General features: G+C 41.4%; 1 protein-coding gene across 3 annotated transcripts in view; it reads left to right on the forward strand.

Annotated features, from left to right (window-relative positions):
- LOC307032391 (uncharacterized protein) overlaps nt 1-21541 on the forward strand; it is a 257009-nt gene that overhangs the window by 20127 nt on the left and 215341 nt on the right. For all 3 annotated transcript variants that reach the window (XM_079670323.1, XM_079670321.1, XM_079670324.1), the window contains exons 2-3: nt 9343-9540; nt 19684-19881. The gene's annotated coding sequence lies outside the window, so the exon portion shown is untranslated. The remainder of the gene's footprint in view (nt 1-9342; nt 9541-19683; nt 19882-21541) is intronic.

A 21541-nucleotide genomic window follows, 5' to 3' on the forward strand; every position in this document is an offset into this window, starting at 1 on the left:
GGTAAGGCAATATAATGAACCATCTTTGAAAAACGGTCCACCACCGTGAGTACGGTGGTGTTACCTTCTGACATTGGGAGCCCAGTGACGAAATCCACGGAAATCTCAGACCAGGGCCGGCTGGGAACCGGAAGCGGCTGGAGCAGCCCCATCTGTGCCCTGGAGGATGTCTTGTTGCGGGCGCAGACAGGACAGGCCTCCACATACTCCCGGACCTCACGCTCCATGGATCTCCACCAAAAACGTTGCTTGATAAAGAATATGGTCCTCTTGACGCCAGGATGGCAGGTGAGCAGCGATGAGTGAGCCCAATGGACGACCTGTGGACGTACAGTAACAGGCACAAACAGACGGTTTGGCGGACAACCACTAGGTGCTGGGCTCTCACCGTTAGCTTGCTTCACCACAGATTCTATTTGCCAAGTGACCGCCCCTACCACACGGTTCAGTGGCAGGATGGATTCAGGCTTCTTGGCAACCGGCTCGGGGTCAAACAAACGGGACAGGGCATCCGGCTTGGCGTTCTGGGACCCCGGCCTGTAAGACAGAGTGAAGTTAAAACGGTTAAAAAACAGAGACCATCTTGATTGGCGAGAATTTAGTCTTTTAGCCTTCCTAATGTACTCGAGATTCTTGTGGTCGGTCCACACTATAAAAGGGAGCTGAGCCCCCTCCAACCAATGTCTCCATTCCTCCAGAGCAATCTTTACCGCCAACAACTCACGGTTCCCCACGTCGTAGTTCCGCTCTGCAGAGGAGAGTTTCTTGGAGAGAAAGGCACAGGGATGAAGTTTGTTGTCTTCCTTGGACCGCTGCGACAGGACAGCCCCCACCCCTTCATTTGAGGCGTCAACCTCTACAACGAAATGACGAGTTGGGTCGGGGATGATGAGGATGGGGGCTGAGGTGAACCTCTCCTTGAGACGGCGGAAAGCCTCCTCGGCCTGAGGAGACCATACAAAAGGCACCTGAGGGGACGTGAGAACATGAAGAGGAGAAGCAATGGCGCTGAAACTTCTGATGAAGCGCCTGTAAAAGTTAGCAAAGCCTAGAAAACGTTGCACCCCCTTGCGGTTGTCTGGCGTAGGCCACTTAGCCACCGCACTGATTTTGGCCGGGTCCATCTGGATCAGACCAGGAGCTATGATAAAGCCTAGGAAGGATACAGTCTTAGCATGAAACTCACATTTCTCTGCCTTCACATACAGTTTGTTCTCCAGGAGTTTTTGGAGGACCTGACGTACATGGTGAACATGAGAGTCTTTGTCAGGTGAGTATATTAAAATATCGTCAAGATATACAAACACAAAACGGTTTAAAAACTCCCTTAAAACATCGTTAATGAGTGCTTGAAAAACTCCTGGAGCATTGGTGAGACCAAATGGCATGACGAGATACTCATAGTGCCCTGTGGGTGTGTTAAAACCAGTCTTCCACTCATCCCCCTCACGAATTCTCACCAGATGGTAGGCATTACGCAAGTCTAACTTGGTAAAAATGTTAGAGTCTTGAAGTTGTTCAAAAGCAGTAGCCATGAGGGGGAGAGGATACCTGTTCTTTACCGTAATGTCATTTAAAGGAGAATAATCAATGCATGGCCTAAGGGACCCGTCCTTTTTTCCCACAAAGAAAAAACCCGCCCCAGCCGGGGAGGAAGACGGGCGGATCAGACCTGCACGAAGAGAGGTGTCAATGTACTCCTTCATAGCCTCCTTCTCCGGACCCGAGATGGAGTATAACCTACCCTTCGGAATTGGAGCCCCAGGTAACAGATTGATGGCACAATCATACGGCCTATGAGGAGGAAGGGAGGTGGCGCTCACTTTACAAAATACCTTGGCCAGGTCATCGTAACAGGGGGGAACAGAAGTTAAATCTGGGGTTTGATTCTTGCGGTCCAGGCTATGTTGAGTATTAGTAACCCGATCGGTACTACATTCCCCAGAAACCCCTCCTACTGCCATGTTTCCCACACACTTAAAACAATCCTGTGAACACTCCTGCCCCCACCCCTTAATTTTACCTGACCGCCAATCAACATAGGGGTTATGCTTGGTTAGCCAGGGAAAACCTAGGATGAGAGGATGTTGAGCAGAATTAAACAGGTGAAACGACATGAGTTCACAATGATCATCAATCATGATAGTGACGGGTTTGGTCTTGTGTGTGACATGAAATAGAAGTTTGCCATCCAGAGCACTGGCTTTCAAAGGGGACGACAAAAGTTCAGTATTAAGTCTCAGTTCATGAGCTAATCCCCAATCCATCAGGCTTTCGTCAGCCCCAGAGTCAATTAACACTTTTTGAGAGTTACTTCTTTCATGGCAGATTACCTTTATGTTGGTCAACTTGCGGGGAGGAAAGTCTGCCGTGGAAAGACGGCTCACCAGTGCCCTCCCTTTCACTGGTGAGCCCCGTCTTTTACCGGGCATCCAGAGAGAAGATGACCTTGTTGACCGCAGTAAAAACATCTTCCCTCCAGCAGGCGGCGCCGCCGCTCCTCCGTGGACAGCTTGGCACGTCCCAGCTGCATTGGCTCCTCGGCCTTGTTGGGGAACGCTGATCTCTGGGATGGAAGGAAAGAGGAACGTGGCATGGCAGTCTCCTGAGAGTGAGAAGAGTAGGAGTGCCCTCTAGGGTGGAAATAGGGTAGTGCAGCCCTGTCCTTCTCCCGTTTCCTCTCAGCAAGTCTGTTATCAATCCTTATGGACATGGCAATGACAGAGTCTAGTTCCACTGGCAGATCCAAGGGTGCCAGCTGATCCTTAATAGGGTCGGAAAGCCCATTAATAAAGGCATCGAACAAAGCAGAAGAATTCCAGCCACTATCGGCCGCAATGGTGCGAAATTCCACTGCGTAGTCTGACACACTGCGTCTTCCTTGACTTAACTTGTAAAGAGCCCGAGCTGCTTCCCTGCCTGGGGACGTGTGGTCAAAAATGTTCGTCAGGGAGTCCGTAAACTGTCCCAAAGACTCGCATATCGGCGAGTCACGTGACCATTCAGCCGTAGCCCACGCCGCCGCTCGTCCGGTGAGATGGGAAATCATAAAAGCCACCTTGGATCTCTCCGTGGGAAAGACTGTCGGTAGTTGGCTATAATGTAAGCTGCAATTCACCAGGAATGGACGGCAGTCATGGGATTCCCCGGAAAACTTCTCAGGCGGAGCCAGGCGGATTGACACGGTGTGGGAAGCGGGCGCCGGGTCCGCATTCGCTTCGGGTCCGGCCGGAGGTGGGTGTGAGGGCTCAGTCTTGAGGTGAGCGAGCAGGTGGTGGATCTGCCCCGCCAGGTGGTTAATCTGGTTTGTAACAGATGACTCGAACTCCCTCTGGCTGTCTGTGACGTGTGATACTCCCTGCTGGATGGCCGTTAACTGATCCTCCTGTTGAGCGAGGCGGCCTCCCTGAGAGCGAAGCGCTGCTCTCAGCTGTTCAGAGTCGGCTGGGTTCATGTTTAGGCCAGTTCGTACTGTTACGACTGATTAAACGGGTATGAACTCAAATGCACAACTCACAGAATTTAACAAAAAAAAGGTTTTATTCAAACCAAAGCTCAACGATAGTGGTACAAAAACAAAATCACTCTTAAAGAGGAAAAACACTAGGAGCATGAACAACAAAAATACTTAAACAAGACGTGGCTCAAAGCTCTGCTTGGGGTTAATCCTGGATTGCTAATGCTGGTGGTAGTCACAAGTAACGAAACGAACTGGCACAGGACAAAGGGAGACGAGGATAATAAATACACCAGGTAATGGAGAACAGGTGGAAACAATCAGGGGCGGGGTCGACAATCACAGGAGTGGGAGACACACAAGGAAGGGAGGTCAGAGTATCTGAAACGAGAGGGAAGGTTACTATTCAAAAATAAAGGGGAAAATCACTAGACCAAGACAAAAACTAACTAACATAATTTGCGAGACATGACAAAATGTTTGAGTATGCCAAGAATCTGATGTCAGATTGAAGAGAAGTAGGGGTGACTTTCTTAAAGTAACTTTACAGAATGCAGGATCGCTCTTAATCAGTCCATAAAACCACACATACATTTAGAAGATTGCACTCGCAGCTCAGAAACATTGTGAATACAGCGTTGATCACAAATGACCAACAGCTTTTGCCAGCCATCAGCTGAGCCAACAGCTCTAGGCCAGTTTGTTTTTTAGGCTGATGTACCTTGAAGATGGCTTCGGCTGAAGGGTGTCCAGTCCCATGAAGAGTCTCTGAAAGACTTCAAAGGTTTTGGCAATCTGTCATTAACACTGTGGTTATTCCTCTGAAAATGCGAAACAATTACCATACATTTCGGACTATAAGGCGCACCTGAATATAAGCCGCAGCAGCTAAATTGAATGATGTGTACATATATAAGCCGCACTGGACTATAAGCCGCAGGTGTTTTAATGTTTAATTACCATATGTAAGGGTTCGTGCACAGAGGGGATTGCCGGGAAAGAGATGGCTGTTTGAGGAAGCTCCCATTTATTAACATTTCAACAAACAAGTTGCATATTGGCATAACGTATTCAAGTGTTACCATTTAGTGCAATAGTAGCTACAGAACATGTACTGTGCTGTGTGAACTGTACTGTATCACATAGCGTTTCAGACACACAAACTTTTCAACTTTCAAACTTAAACGGTGCGCTCCCAGCGCACGTTTAACAGCTTTGCACAAACTGTCTCACTCTCGTAATGTCTGTCTGTCTTGCTCTCGTTCCGTCTCTCGTACCACTCTCGGTTCCACTTTTACTTTTGCGCGCTACCTGTCTCACTCTTTTCCGGCCTCCAGCTTTTCCTGTTGGAGCCCGCCGCTTAAAGGTGGGGGGCGCGGACCGGCCATAGAGCCCATAGAGTTAAAGGTGGTGGACTCAAACCTGTAAAATCCATAGATTTAGGAGGTCCCCTGGTGGCCGTTAGCTGTAAAAATCCATAGATTAGCCGCACCGTTATATAAGCCGCAGGGTCGAAAAATGGGAAAAAAGGCGCGGCTTATAGTCCGAAAATTACGGTATTTCTTTTAACGCAGCTTTTGATGCAGAATTTGAGATGAAGTGAAGCTCCTCTACCAATTCATCAATGCACTTTAGAGAGACATTATGGACACTTTCCATTTTTAACAATAGGGCAGCTATATGCTCAATAAGCACATTAGATTCTTCTTCAAACGGCACATCCGAGTTCGTTGATGCATTATTATAGTCACTGACATCATTCTCATCTTCAGCATTAAATTCTTCCCTACACTGCTCTTGGGACAGAATTCCTGGTTTGAAGTTGTGCAATGTATGAGGAGTGTGCTTCCTATGTTTGTGGGTTTGAAAAGTCCCATAAACATTTGTTTGATGGTTGCAACCTGCGAATGCACAGTCTATATTGTCTCATTGTGTTTCAAATGATGGCCTATATGTTCAAAATATGTTTTTTCAGAAGAAAATACAGATCCTTGACATAATTGGCAGGTGAAGGAAATAATGAGTTCTTGTGGTAGCGATTCAACTTCCACGTGGTTTCTTGACAAGTGACAGTGCAGGGCATTCCAGCTTTTAAAAGAGCATGGGCAGTCTACATAAACGCAGGGCAAGGCATGATAGGGTCCAAAGGTTCCATGATGGAGTCGATAATGTTTTACAATATCACTTTGAGTGGTGACACTAGTACTTCAAACTTTACATGGCCATCCCATCTGTGATGTGTGGCCTACCTAATGCAAACCTGAAGTCGATAGCAGGATGTGTGACTGTTTTCTGGGGAGGCCAATAAAAGAACAAAATAGTTACATGATAATAATAATAATAATACATTACATTTATAAAGCGCTTTTCCTGGTGCTCAATGATGATGACAATGTCACAATAATTTCAGTAGAATTCATTAAAATATCTTTAATTCAATTAATGGAATCAAACATAATTAAAACACAAGTACGATTTAAAACGGTATTGTATTTATATACATTTATAAGGAAGGCATTTATTAAGGATGGTATTGTTAGATAGCAGTACAATTCCATGATTCTCTACACAGCAGATCCTTTATTAATTACTTCAATATACACTCCTTTATCTCGTTTGCATACTGTCTAATATCTACTTTATGTTGTAGTAAAACATCTCCTTAATACAACTGTACTTATTGATATTTCTCACTAAAGACTGCATTTTAGTGGACTACATTGAACACATCTTGCTGACGTTATAAATGCATCTTTGCCCAATACACAACTTTACTGAATTGCGCCTGAATGCACCTTAACGGCACCTCCGTCACTTTCTACTGAGAGCTAACGTTAACTCTCTCTGCAGATTCCAACATGGATTTGCATCTACAGTATAGCGTTGCATAAGCATGAACAATAGTTTGCACTTAATTTTGTATAATAACAACTCGATGCTGTAACTGCAGACTATGAGTTTAAATTGGGCAGGCTAAACATCTAAGATTGTAGAAAGATAATTCATTGTTCAGAGTAAAACAAACGGCGAAATACATACAGAGGAATTAATATAAAATAGGCGCATTAATGACTTACTCTTACATAACCGCTGCGTTATAAAGTAGCCTAGTAGGGAATAGTTTTAGCGGAGGTATTTTACCGCATAAAATGCACGGCAGCAGAGCCTCTGAGCCCCGCGGCCGCATCACGTTGCCGGCCAACGCTTAGAGCGCACAGGGGAACAGTTTGTGGAGTTGATTCTTAATACGTACTCTTAACTTAACCACTTTTAACAGAATTGTGTCGGTAGGCACTTGATGCAAACTTTGCCCAACAGACTACATGAGCACGAAAGGGCTGAGTCTAACTTTAAAAGCAGTAATGGCGCTGGCATGCATTAAAATGTCGATGTTCCGTTCAAAACAGTGAATACAAGAAAAGTAAATAACACTTGCAAGTTAAAAAGCAGTAATTAATAACTCAGGTGGCATGCTTACTTGTTTTTACGATGGTTGGGAGAGGGCCCAAAGCAAACACGTGTCGAACCTCTGAAGAATCGCTAAGAGGAACAGGAAGTCTCACATTCTCGTTTGAGGGCGTGGCATGACCGTGGCATTGACAAAAGCATTTTTATTAAGTTTTCCAAAACGTATTTTTAAAGAAAGTTCAGAAAATGTGATATTAATTTACAAATTAATGAGTTCTTAAAACCTGTTCTCATTGTTGCTTACGTGTTACTTATTTAAACGCACTTTGAAAAGAAAACTAATTTAGGGCAAGTAAATTACATTAAAAAATTGAGTTTTGTTGACTTCACCATCGGAACTGTTTTTACAGTGTGGTGCTAGCTAGACAAGCTAACGGATATAAGGAGTTTTTTCAACAACAAGGTGGAGGGAAAACTCTCTCCTCCTGTCAGACTGAGAGTCATAACCTCAGCTCAGGTGAAGTAAAGGACTCAGTGTTTAGATAGTTAACTTCAGTCTAATTATCTCAGTGGGTCTCAAATGGTTTGTTTTAAAAGGGGAGTGATTTGTAAAATATCTATAAAGAAATAGAAAATCTGTTTACAGTTCTGTTTCATATGTATTTTGAGAGATGTATCCATAGATCTCTTCATTTTGCTCTCAAAGTGCACCAGATTGATGCTTTTAACTTCAATATTTAAAAAAAATCTTCCCACTAGAGGAGGTGAGGTCCACTCCCCACTTGTAAAAATAGCACTTTACCCCTGCTTACACCTATATGCCGTGAGCTGATTACCGAGCCTTCATTGTAACAGTCGCGGGTGTGAGTGTGGGGAGTGTTGCAGTAGAAAATTAAACTGTAGCGCTGGTGCATTAATGGGAAACCCTTAATGTTAGAGCACCCTGTTTAAACGTCAAGCTACCCCACAGCACCCCCTAGAAAAAATCTCTGGCGCCGCCACTGATGCAGGGCATGCAAGCGAGCAAACACAAACAAGAACAAACAAACAAGTGAAATGAAGAATAAAATTGAAATTGTACGATATAATATGGTGGTGGTTCATCTTATAATTCAGTCTAGGGAATGTGCCAGACAGCATCTAAGACCTGCAAAAATCTAAATGTTCTAGGTGGAGGCCCCCCAAACCCTTCGTGCGTCATTTCGTCCGCGCGCATTTTTCAGGGCAATCTCTATTGGGCTCAGGGCCATCTGTAAATTAGCTTAGATCGCCTACAGGGCCTGTCATGCACTGTCAGGTGGCTCACACTTCCTCAGATCCTCCAGGTATTGCATGGCAGCAGGGAGGACCTTTCGGATTGTTTTCAAGGCATTTTCCCTGCAGGTCCAGCGGGTGTCTGAGAGCTTCTGTAGCTCAAGGGGGCGCTGACCTGGGTTGATGGCTTTCTGTGTCTCCACAAAACACCCAGTTGTCTTTGTGTATTTGTGAAAGAAGCGCCATCTCATGGTTAAATCCTGTAATTGAACAAATGGGGAAACGCCGTGTAGCAATTTGGCTGTAAACAGCATTCACACTAAATATATGATAGGCCTAGGCTACATTATGATGTGATATGATGTGATATGAATGATAATTGGACACACATCGACATCTGCACTAAAGAATAAAGTTAATTTGTTTGTTCTAAACTGTTTAAAGTAAACATGTATTATTTTGAACTGTTTTGAAGTAAACATGTATTATTGGGGACTGTTTTCAAGTAATCCTATATATATATAACCTTCTCACTCACACTCACTGACCTAGATATCAGCACACATTCTTTTCAAGGTCCTTTCTGGCCACCAATACTGTATATCTGTGTACAATGTTTGATTGTCTGGGAAAGAATAGTTTGTGTGAAATATTCCTTGGGAAAGTAAAGGAGTGAATTCAGGTGCAAGATAAAAGATTGACTCTGTCCGAAGCTCTCACGCTCTGTTCAGAAGTAAAATACATTTTTCCCAGAACTCTGATTCGCTTAGGAGTGAAATCAACTGCCTCCAAAGGTATTTTTAAGGTCCTTTCTGGGCACCAATATATCTGTGTACAATGTTTGATTGTCTGGGAAAGAATAGTTTGTGGGAAATATTCCTTGGGAAAGTAAAGGAGTGAATTCAGGTGCAAGATAAAAGATTGACTCTGTCCGAAGCTCTCACGCTCTGTTCAGAAGTAAAATACATTTTTCCCAGAACTCTGATTCGCTTAGGAGTGGAATCGACTGCCTCCAAATCTGTCTATGTATACTGATGTTTAGTCATCCACGGGGCTTCCTGTTTCTGACTGGCTGGTCCCGATACCTGTATCGCACGGCAGTAGAAATGGAAGTCCAGAGTACTCTGTATTTCGTATTGTGTGTTTTTTTACCATTAAAATCAGATTATTGTTATAACTTTTATGCCGGTGTTTTGAACTCCTTCTCTTATTAATGTGACCAGGCTCATCTAACGGACGGCGCGGAGCAGAGGTGGGCTTTAAGCCACCACCACTGTGGTGTTTGCTTCAACAATTTTGGTGACCCCGACGTGATGAGTGCTGGTCTCTAGAAGGACTACCGACAGCCAGCGGACGGAATTCAGTCCAGGGGAGGACACCTGGACACCACTGACAACTACACCAGGGCGTCCTATACAAAGGTAAAAACAGATATCTGTTGATTACCAAAATCTGTGATTTGGCTTTGCTACAACATTTTACAGTTGTCAGCGGCGTTCTCAGTGTTCTTAGTCACGGTAAAAAAAAAATACAATACATACTGTAGAAGGTGCTTAGAGTCAGGTAGAACAGTCCGGACCTAAGGCACCAAGACAGTTATAAGATTATTAGGTGTTTGTAAGAGTCGGGTATTTAAGTCCCGTACCTTAACTCACTAAAGAAAGTAAAGTGGCTAAGAAGTGGACCAGCGAGGACCCCATGAGGTAGTCTAGTCCTGCACGGCTGACTCGCTGGGGAAACTCTGTAGACTTGTGTCATTTTTTACGTCAAATCTGTGTAATAATTGAGAGGAAAGAGCAGAAGTAGAGTTGAGTGGAGACAAAGTGTGCAGAGCTGAGCTTCAGCAGACAGAGGAAGCTCATTCGTGGTCAACTGCTGCCCTCTGGAGGCGAACAGGGTGTATAACCATATGCTGTGTGCACGTTTGAATTAAGGACATTAAGAGTAACGATAAGAATTGTCCAGTACAGGCCTGGAATTTCGTCATTTTAGGGGCAAGGCCACTTGGCCTTTTGAGTTGTCAATTTTTTAAGGGCACAAAGGCCAAAAGCCAGGGCACCAAGGCCATAAATTAAAACAATGATTTAACCTACGATATGAAGTGACTACGATTGTATATGCATTTACAATACTTTTATATATATTTATTAAGCATTCAATGGACACCAAATTGCAATTAAACAAATTCTTTATTAAAACTACAAAGGATTCTTATAGCACAGACATGTTTTGGCTCACTGTGAGACTGTGGTAGTGGGCCTACGTCAAGGTGCGTCCTTATTCTGAGTCACTTGAAGATGGAGATGATGACGAGTCAGGGAGATTTGGACTTTTGGGGTTCCTTTGACCATAGGGATGGGGGTGGGCGGAGATAGGTCCTAGACTGATGTCAACTGTCATCATAGACCGTCCGAGCGGTGCATTCCAGGCTCAAATCAAGCGCACCGCTGATTTTTTTTTCCTCCTTCAAAATATGCTGGTGTTGAAGCCGTGTCAGAAAAGAGGCAGACTGCTAAACCACAAAACTTAGTCAGAGAGGGCATCAAGGCCACTGTGGCCTTATGGCAGATATCTTTTTTAAGGGCACAAGGCCAACGTGGGAGGGCCATGGCCCTCGTGGCCCTCGTGAAATTCCTGCCCTGGTCCAGTATATTAATAAATACGAGTGAACACATATCAACATAGTCAGATAAATAGATACGAAGTCAATCATGGAAGGAGTGAAAGATCGAGTGATCTGAAGTTGGAGTGAATACATTGAAAATTAATAGATCAATGTGTGATTTGATGTAGTAGATATATTGAAATAAATAAGAAACTATAATTTTGTTGTTTTTAGCATAGTTTTGTAGGATACAGTTGTCACATTGTGGTTTTGATGAGAGGTTTTGAGAACTGATTGGTACCATTGCATTACATTGTGAATTTCATGGTATTTGTCATTAACTAAGGATTGTACTTAATTATATTTCAATGAAAAATGATATTACATACAGTAGCCTATATGACGTAAAATAGAAAGATTAATGTCTATAAAAATTAAATATAATAGTGGATTCCACCTAGATTAGACATAGACAGAGGATAATTTGTTAGACATGAAATAACGAACTCACTGTAAGAAATATATATATATTATAAATGTTATTGGGGACTAGTATTTATCATACAATAGGGACTCTTATTTGATGGTTGTTTAAAGTAGGAAAACGCAAGCTATTCACCACAATTGTATTTTTAGGTTATGAATAAAACAAAAAGTAGTAAGTGATAAGCAGAATGGTTTTTGAACGTTTGTCAGTTAGAAGGTGTATGTATGACAGGGTTGCTGTATGCCCGCTTCAGTTTTCAATGTCCGCCATCACGTTAAAACAGAGGATTGGTGGCATTTTCAGTTCATTGCTTACTTCCACACGCTTTGTCCCCTCCTTGTCTCTTTCATGAGATTATTTAATGCATTAGAACGATTGTTATCCTAACTTTCCATGTTTCTAGAAGTCAAACTCACTGTTCATAGTACGGAGTGTATTTCCGGAACGGCCTTTCAAAATAAAAGCCACAGGCCGCTGTTCACCAGAGATGCCTTCACAATAAAACAGTTATTAGCTTAACAATATATTTAACTTATATTACGTCGTTAAACATTGATTTGAATTCATTACAGTTTTCAAATACGGCGCGGATTGAATACAGTTATTTGTGTATTCTGTTGCAACCTCACCATGCTTGTAACACAACTTGGGTGGACAATTTGAAAGTGAATAGAATAACCAAGTAGATAAAAGATTAATCTATAGTGGTTAGGGAGAGTTTCCTTGTTTTGCTCATCCGACTTAGTACTGGAGTAAAGAGAATAGTGTTTTATGAGAATTGTCATCCTTCATGTTTTTGATATAAATCATCAGTTTTTATGGACTTTGATGTAGAAATGGATCACGGTGGAGAATTAATACCTTTTGGGTTTCAAATTTTAGAAGATTTTCAAGATGATATCTATTTTATTTTCCTGACTAGACTTCTAAAGCAGGATCTCAACTAGAAAAGAGATTTTACAGTGTAGTTCTACTATTTTTGTGAAGTAAAGAATATGGGTAAACTATCACCGTTAGTTTAATTTAACGTTTACATGTTTCGGCATTCCTGACCATATAGACACTCAGTTATTTTTAACCCGTTTTCAAAGAGAGATTTAAATTGAATTTTTCTCAGTAGTTGATTGGCTGTGATTACAGCAGCATTGGATAGTTGTGCACCACCTTTTGGGTTCTCTGAATCAGTGTGTTGGTGAAGAGTTGCTCACTGCAAACAGAATAATTGTGAACTCATCTTTGAGGAGGTATTGACATTTTGCTTGTGCCTCGTTGTCAAGGCAACAGTGGTGTGAAGAGGTAGTGCGGTTTTGGGGGATTTCTGCTGTACAGAGGACAACGTGTGTCTGCCAAGTGATTCCTTCCCTCATCCCAATTCCAGAGAGAGTTTCCTTGAAGCCCACTGACCAGGGCCGGTTCTAGCTTTTTGGGGACCCTGCCACTGACTACAGCTGCAGAGGACAATGAATCATTGACTGTTCTCATTATGACAAGATCTTGAGACATGCTTGTCTCAGGCTGTTCAGACTCTGAAGGAATGATGCAATGATTTTACAGCATAATTGTGCAAGAGTTTCCCGGGGGGTGGTGTAGAAACCTTAATGCTTAGTGTTTAGATAAGAGGCTGCTTGTTTAAACGATGGTCTGGAATACTGAAAAGATTAAAGTTTAATATTCTTGTTTAGCAAACAAGACACCTGATTATTATGTCACACATAATAATTTTGACATAGAAACTAGCTATGGGTAAAACGTGCGGTGGTTATACCATTGTTATCATGAACTAAACATAAATAGGGAAATAGTATCTGGTTAAAGATTAATGGATTTCACATCCTAGAGAGGGTTAGTTATATTGTGAATACTTCACAAGGTATTCACTAATGCATTTTGAAGAACAAATAACAAGAACACAAGTCCAGTTTTGATTTGTTTTTAGATTAAACGGTCCATTAAAAAAACTGTTCACCTTAGGTCTAGCTTTGGACTTTGATATTTAAGGAGATTTTAGGATTAATTTTTTAGACATCTGACATTTTTGAAACATGTTGCCTATTCACTAGATAGACATTAGTTAAGAACATTTCTGAAGATTGAATATTTGTTCCATTTCTAATATTCCTATTTAAGAAGTAATTTTAGAGTAACAAGGCTGATGCTGCAATTGGAAAATGTGGTAGTGGTTTGCATGATGTAAACAAAAAAGGTTTTGTTTGTTCAACCTCCAGTTAACTCTGATACAGTAATAATGATTGATTTGGCTAAAGCTTAGTTTAACATCCTGATGTAACATTATGAGGTATTGGTTTCACCATTGTGACATACTTGCAGCTTCACAGGGAGCGCAAGGCATCATTTTATGAGTTTTAAAGACATGCTTCTCCCCTTTCGAATGGACATCCATTTAAGTAGTGTTGACCTGATACTTAGAGATGTTAGAAGGTAAATACGTGCCTACTATAGGTGACAATTCCTAAAATTCAACTACAAACCATTGATGAAATTACTTCTGTTTTTGAATCCCTGATGAAGGAAGGAGTAATTGTTGGATGTTTGGACACCCAGGGTTCCACACACTGCTAAAGAGTTTTACATTGTTTTTTAAATAAGACCAGAATTGAAGATAAATGAGTATAATGAGCTATGAGGTGCAGAGCTACACAGATCCTAGTAATGGTTTGACTCAAGATAATAGTTATGTGCACAAGTTTCTGAAATAGATCTATTAGACATTTTAATATAGATTATGTGTCAATAAACAGCAGTAGTAGTACTAAGGAAGTTAGATTTTTGGCTAACAAATTTCAGGAAATGTGGGAAGCAGCCGTCCCGATGACAAGTTAGAGATATCTGACAATTAAAGTTGCAATCACGAAGTAATAAATGATGGCGCTCCATATATGATTGATTTTTGTAGACAAAGGATATTGGCCTATGCTGAAATATCAAAGTATCTGCAGAGCACGACACATGGCCAAAAAGACTGAGACCAAATGACCTTTGACCCTGACTGACAGTGTGACTTGAGAAAAGCACTGTCAATGACTGACTCTGGGGAGAACCTTACCAAGACTTTACAACCTGACAGAGTGAGTGTGAATGTATGTCTGCATGTGATCAGTGCAACTGCATGATTTAAAACAATGACTAACCAAGCATGTTTTTGAACTAATACATTATTCTGGGGCTCTGTGGGCAACGGGAGGTTTCCTACAATTCCACAAAATTGGAGAACCGCACATGTGACCCGTTTCTAATCTACTTGGTGTTATTTTACTCCCACAGGGGTTGGCGGTTTGCAAATGTGAAGCTCAAACTAAAATCTAAAGATTCTGTTTCTTTTAGGACTGCAAGAGGGAGATAAACACTTATTTTCACTGGAGTGTTTACTGTGGAAAATAATGGATGTACATTTGTGAATGATGTTTGGTATTTTCTTATAACCACTGGTTACCTGAAGGTTTTCTTCCCATACAGGATTTTGTTACACATGAGTTCATGTGTAAAAAGGGGGAGTGTGGGATTTTCATTTAGGGACTGGAAGAAACCTGCCGCCCCAACTCAGATGTTCAATCTGACCATTGATTGACAGTTTTAGATTTAACCTGCTCCATATCTGGGGATAAGATACTGTTTGGTGAATGTTGACTTGTTTCTAATATTGATTGAGCTATAACCGGTAACACAGATGCAGAATCAGTGGCCAAGGGGCTACTGTGAGAGATGTAATTCCAGAATAGAGTACTGAAGAAGTTGTCCTGTGATAATGAAACAATTTTGTAATATTTCAACAGGTATTAGAGTAACTGAGGTTTGAAATGTAGAAAGAACATATTACAGTTAAGTTAAAACATAGTAATGTAATGAGACAGAATTTAATTTAGACAACATCTTGTAACTAGCATGGTAAAGAATTACAGATGTAGCGATTCATTTCAGACAGTTTGAAACGCGAGGGCCGTGATTGGTACGTGATCTGTCCTCGCTCAAGTGAAAACCTCCAGCTTGACTTGAGACCGCCCCCGTGATAGATTCATGTATCCGTTAGTGGCCGTTAGCTGTAAAAATCCATAGATTAGCCGCACCGTTATATAAGCCGCAGGGTCGAAAAATGGGAAAAAAGGCGCGGCTTATAGTCCGAAAATTACGGTATTTCTTTTAACGCAGCTTTTGATGCAGAATTTGAGATGAAGTGAAGCTCCTCTACCAATTCATCAATGCACTTTAGAGAGACATTATGGACACTTTCCATTTTTAACAATAGGGCAGCTATATGCTCAATAAGCACATTAGATTCTTCTTCAAACGGCACATCCGAGTTCGTTGATGCATTATTATAGTCACTGACATCATTCTCATCTTCAGCATTAAATTCTTCCCTACACTGCTCTTGGGACAGAATTCCTGGTTTGAAGTTGTGCAATGTATGAGGAGTGTGCTTCCTATGTTTGTGGGTTTGAAAAGTCCCATAAACATTTGTTTGATGGTTGCAACCTGCGAATGCACAGTCTATATTGTCTCATTGTGTTTCAAATGATGGCCTATATGTTCAAAATATGTTTTTTCAGAAGAAAATACAGATCCTTGACATAATTGGCAGGTGAAGGAAATAATGAGTTCTTGTGGTAGCGATTCAACTTCCACGTGGTTTCTTGACAAGTGACAGTGCAGGGCATTCCAGCTTTTAAAAGAGCATGGGCAGTCTACATAAACGCAGGGCAAGGCATGATAGGGTCCAAAGGTTCCATGATGGAGTCGATAATGTTTTACAATATCACTTTGAGTGGTGACACTAGTACTTCAAACTTTACATGGCCATCCCATCTGTGATGTGTGGCCTACCTAATGCAAACCTGAAGTCGATAGCAGGATGTGTGACTGTTTTCTGGGGAGGCCAATAAAAGAACAAAATAGTTACATGATAATAATAATAATACATTACATTTATAAAGCGCTTTTCCTGGTGCTCAATGATGATGACAATGTCACAATAATTTCAGTAGAATTCATTAAAATATCTTTAATTCAATTAATGGAATCAAACATAATTAAAACACAAGTACGATTTAAAACGGTATTGTATTTATATACATTTATAAGGAAGGCATTTATTAAGGATGGTATTGTTAGATAGCAGTACAATTCCATGATTCTCTACACAGCAGATCCTTTATTAATTACTTCAATATACACTCCTTTATCTCGTTTGCATACTGTCTAATATCTACTTTATGTTGTAGTAAAACATCTCCTTAATACAACTGTACTTATTGATATTTCTCACTAAAGACTGCATTTTAGTGGACTACATTGAACACATCTTGCTGACGTTATAAATGCATCTTTGCCCAATACACAACTTTACTGAATTGCGCCTGAATGCACCTTAACGGCACCTCCGTCACTTTCTACTGAGAGCTAACGTTAACTCTCTCTGCAGATTCCAACATGGATTTGCATCTACAGTATAGCGTTGCATAAGCATGAACAATAGTTTGCACTTAATTTTGTATAATAACAACTCGATGCTGTAACTGCAGACTATGAGTTTAAATTGGGCAGGCTAAACATCTAAGATTGTAGAAAGATAATTCATTGTTCAGAGTAAAACAAACGGCGAAATACATACAGAGGAATTAATATAAAATAGGCGCATTAATGACTTACTCTTACATAACCGCTGCGTTATAAAGTAGCCTAGTAGGGAATAGTTTTAGCGGAGGTATTTTACCGCATAAAATGCACGGCAGCAGAGCCTCTGAGCCCCGCGGCCGCATCACGTTGCCGGCCAACGCTTAGAGCGCACAGGGGAACAGTTTGTGGAGTTGATTCTTAATACGTACTCTTAACTTAACCACTTTTAACAGAATTGTGTCGGTAGGCACTTGATGCAAACTTTGCCCAACAGACTACATGAGCACGAAAGGGCTGAGTCTAACTTTAAAAGCAGTAATGGCGCTGGCATGCATTAAAATGTCGATGTTCCGTTCAAAACAGTGAATACAAGAAAAGTAAATAACACTTGCAAGTTAAAAAGCAGTAATTAATAACTCAGGTGGCATGCTTACTTGTTTTTACGATGGTTGGGAGAGGGCCCAAAGCAAACACGTGTCGAACCTCTGAAGAATCGCTAAGAGGAACAGGAAGTCTCACATTCTCGTTTGAGGGCGTGGCATGACCGTGGCATTGACAAAAGCATTTTTATTAAGTTTTCCAAAACGTATTTTTAAAGAAAGTTCAGAAAATGTGATATTAATTTACAAATTAATGAGTTCTTAAAACCTGTTCTCATTGTTGCTTACGTGTTACTTATTTAAACGCACTTTGAAAAGAAAACTAATTTAGGGCAAGTAAATTACATTAAAAAATTGAGTTTTGTTGACTTCACCATCGGAACTGTTTTTACAGTGTGGTGCTAGCTAGACAAGCTAACGGATATAAGGAGTTTTTTCAACAACAAGGTGGAGGGAAAACTCTCTCCTCCTGTCAGACTGAGAGTCATAACCTCAGCTCAGGTGAAGTAAAGGACTCAGTGTTTAGATAGTTAACTTCAGTCTAATTATCTCAGTGGGTCTCAAATGGTTTGTTTTAAAAGGGGAGTGATTTGTAAAATATCTATAAAGAAATAGAAAATCTGTTTACAGTTCTGTTTCATATGTATTTTGAGAGATGTATCCATAGATCTCTTCATTTTGCTCTCAAAGTGCACCAGATTGATGCTTTTAACTTCAATATTTAAAAAAAATCTTCCCACTAGAGGAGGTGAGGTCCACTCCCCACTTGTAAAAATAGCACTTTACCCCTGCTTACACCTATATGCCGTGAGCTGATTACCGAGCCTTCATTGTAACAGTCGCGGGTGTGAGTGTGGGGAGTGTTGCAGTAGAAAATTAAACTGTAGCGCTGGTGCATTAATGGGAAACCCTTAATGTTAGAGCACCCTGTTTAAACGTCAAGCTACCCCACAGCACCCCCTAGAAAAAATCTCTGGCGCCGCCACTGATGCAGGGCATGCAAGCGAGCAAACACAAACAAGAACAAACAAACAAGTGAAATGAAGAATAAAATTGAAATTGTACGATATAATATGGTGGTGGTTCATCTTATAATTCAGTCTAGGGAATGTGCCAGACAGCATCTAAGACCTGCAAAAATCTAAATGTTCTAGGTGGAGGCCCCCCAAACCCTTCGTGCGTCATTTCGTCCGCGCGCATTTTTCAGGGCAATCTCTATTGGGCTCAGGGCCATCTGTAAATTAGCTTAGATCGCCTACAGGGCCTGTCATGCACTGTCAGGTGGCTCACACTTCCTCAGATCCTCCAGGTATTGCATGGCAGCAGGGAGGACCTTTCGGATTGTTTTCAAGGCATTTTCCCTGCAGGTCCAGCGGGTGTCTGAGAGCTTCTGTAGCTCAAGGGGGCGCTGACCTGGGTTGATGGCTTTCTGTGTCTCCACAAAACACCCAGTTGTCTTTGTGTATTTGTGAAAGAAGCGCCATCTCATGGTTAAATCCTGTAATTGAACAAATGGGGAAACGCCGTGTAGCAATTTGGCTGTAAACAGCATTCACACTAAATATATGATAGGCCTAGGCTACATTATGATGTGATATGATGTGATATGAATGATAATTGGACACACATCGACATCTGCACTAAAGAATAAAGTTAATTTGTTTGTTCTAAACTGTTTAAAGTAAACATGTATTATTTTGAACTGTTTTGAAGTAAACATGTATTATTGGGGACTGTTTTCAAGTAATCCTATATATATATAACCTTCTCACTCACACTCACTGACCTAGATATCAGCACACATTCTTTTCAAGGTCCTTTCTGGCCACCAATACTGTATATCTGTGTACAATGTTTGATTGTCTGGGAAAGAATAGTTTGTGTGAAATATTCCTTGGGAAAGTAAAGGAGTGAATTCAGGTGCAAGATAAAAGATTGACTCTGTCCGAAGCTCTCACGCTCTGTTCAGAAGTAAAATACATTTTTCCCAGAACTCTGATTCGCTTAGGAGTGAAATCAACTGCCTCCAAAGGTATTTTTAAGGTCCTTTCTGGGCACCAATATATCTGTGTACAATGTTTGATTGTCTGGGAAAGAATAGTTTGTGGGAAATATTCCTTGGGAAAGTAAAGGAGTGAATTCAGGTGCAAGATAAAAGATTGACTCTGTCCGAAGCTCTCACGCTCTGTTCAGAAGTAAAATACATTTTTCCCAGAACTCTGATTCGCTTAGGAGTGGAATCGACTGCCTCCAAATCTGTCTATGTATACTGATGTTTAGTCATCCACGGGGCTTCCTGTTTCTGACTGGCTGGTCCCGATACCTGTATCGCACGGCAGTAGAACTGGAAGTCCAGAGTACTCTGTATTTCGTATTGTGTGTTTTTTTACCATTAAAATCAGATTATTGTTATAACTTTTATGCCGGTGTTTTGAACTCCTTCTCTTATTAATGTGACCAGGCTCATCTAACGGACGGCGCGGAGCAGAGGTGGGCTTTAAGCCACCACCACTGTGGTGTTTGCTTCAACAATTTTGGTGACCCCGACGTGATGAGTGCTGGTCTCTAGAAGGACTACCGACAGCCAGCGGACGGAATTCAGTCCAGGGGAGGACACCTGGACACCACTGACAACTACACCAGGGCGTCCTATACAAAGGTAAAAACAGATATCTGTTGATTACCAAAATCTGTGATTTGGCTTTGCTACAACATTTTACAGTTGTCAGCGGCGTTCTCAGTGTTCTTAGTCACGGTAAAAAAAAAATACAATACATACTGTAGAAGGTGCTTAGAGTCAGGTAGAACAGTCCGGACCTAAGGCACCAAGACAGTTATAAGATTATTAGGTGTTTGTAAGAGTCGGGTATTTAAGTCCCGTACCTTAACTCACTAAAGAAAGTAAAGTGGCTAAGAAGTGGACCAGCGAGGACCCCATGAGGTAGTCTAGTCCTGCACGGCTGACTCGCTGGGGAAACTCTGTAGACTTGTGTCATTTTTTACGTCAAATCTGTGTAATAATTGAGAGGAAAGAGCAGAAGTAGAGTTGAGTGGAGACAAAGTGTGCAGAGCTGAGCTTCAGCAGACAGAGGAAGCTCATTCGTGGTCAACTGCTGCCCTCTGGAGGCGAACAGGGTGTATAACCATATGCTGTGTGCACGTTTGAATTAAGGACATTAAGAGTAACGATAAGAATTGTCCAGTACAGGCCTGGAATTTCGTCATTTTAGGGGCAAGGCCACTTGGCCTTTTGAGTTGTCAATTTTTTAAGGGCACAAAGGCCAAAAGCCAGGGCACCAAGGCCATAAATTAAAACAATGATTTAACCTACGATATGAAGTGACTACGATTGTATATGCATTTACAATACTTTTATATATATTTATTAAGCATTCAATGGACACCAAATTGCAATTAAACAAATTCTTTATTAAAACTACAAAGGATTCTTATAGCACAGACATGTTTTGGCTCACTGTGAGACTGTGGTAGTGGGCCTACGTCAAGGTGCGTCCTTATTCTGAGTCACTTGAAGATGGAGATGATGACGAGTCAGGGAGATTTGGACTTTTGGGGTTCCTTTGACCATAGGGATGGGGGTGGGCGGAGATAGGTCCTAGACTGATGTCAACTGTCATCATAGACCGTCCGAGCGGTGCATTCCAGGCTCAAATCAAGCGCACCGCTGATTTTTTTTTCCTCCTTCAAAATATGCTGGTGTTGAAGCCGTGTCAGAAAAGAGGCAGACTGCTAAACCACAAAACTTAGTCAGAGAGGGCATCAAGGCCACTGTGGCCTTATGGCAGATATCTTTTTTAAGGGCACAAGGCCAACGTGGGAGGGCCATGGCCCTCGTGGCCCTCGTGAAATTCCTGCCCTGGTCCAGTATATTAATAAATACGAGTGAACACATATCAACATAGTCAGATAAATAGATACGAAGTCAATCATGGAAGGAGTGAAAGATCGAGTGATCTGAAGTTGGAGTGAATACATTGAAAATTAATAGATCAATGTGTGATTTGATGTAGTAGATATATTGAAATAAATAAGAAACTATAATTTTGTTGTTTTTAGCATAGTTTTGTAGGATACAGTTGTCACATTGTGGTTTTGATGAGAGGTTTTGAGAACTGATTGGTACCATTGCATTACATTGTGAATTTCATGGTATTTGTCATTAACTAAGGATTGTACTTAATTATATTTCAATGAAAAATGATATTACATACAGTAGCCTATATGACGTAAAATAGAAAGATTAATGTCTATAAAAATTAAATATAATAGTGGATTCCACCTAGATTAGACATAGACAG

The sequence above is a fragment of the Notothenia rossii genome (assembly GCF_949606895.1).
Source record: "Notothenia rossii genome assembly, chromosome: 3".
NCBI classification, from domain to species: domain Eukaryota; kingdom Metazoa; phylum Chordata; class Actinopteri; order Perciformes; family Nototheniidae; genus Notothenia; species Notothenia rossii.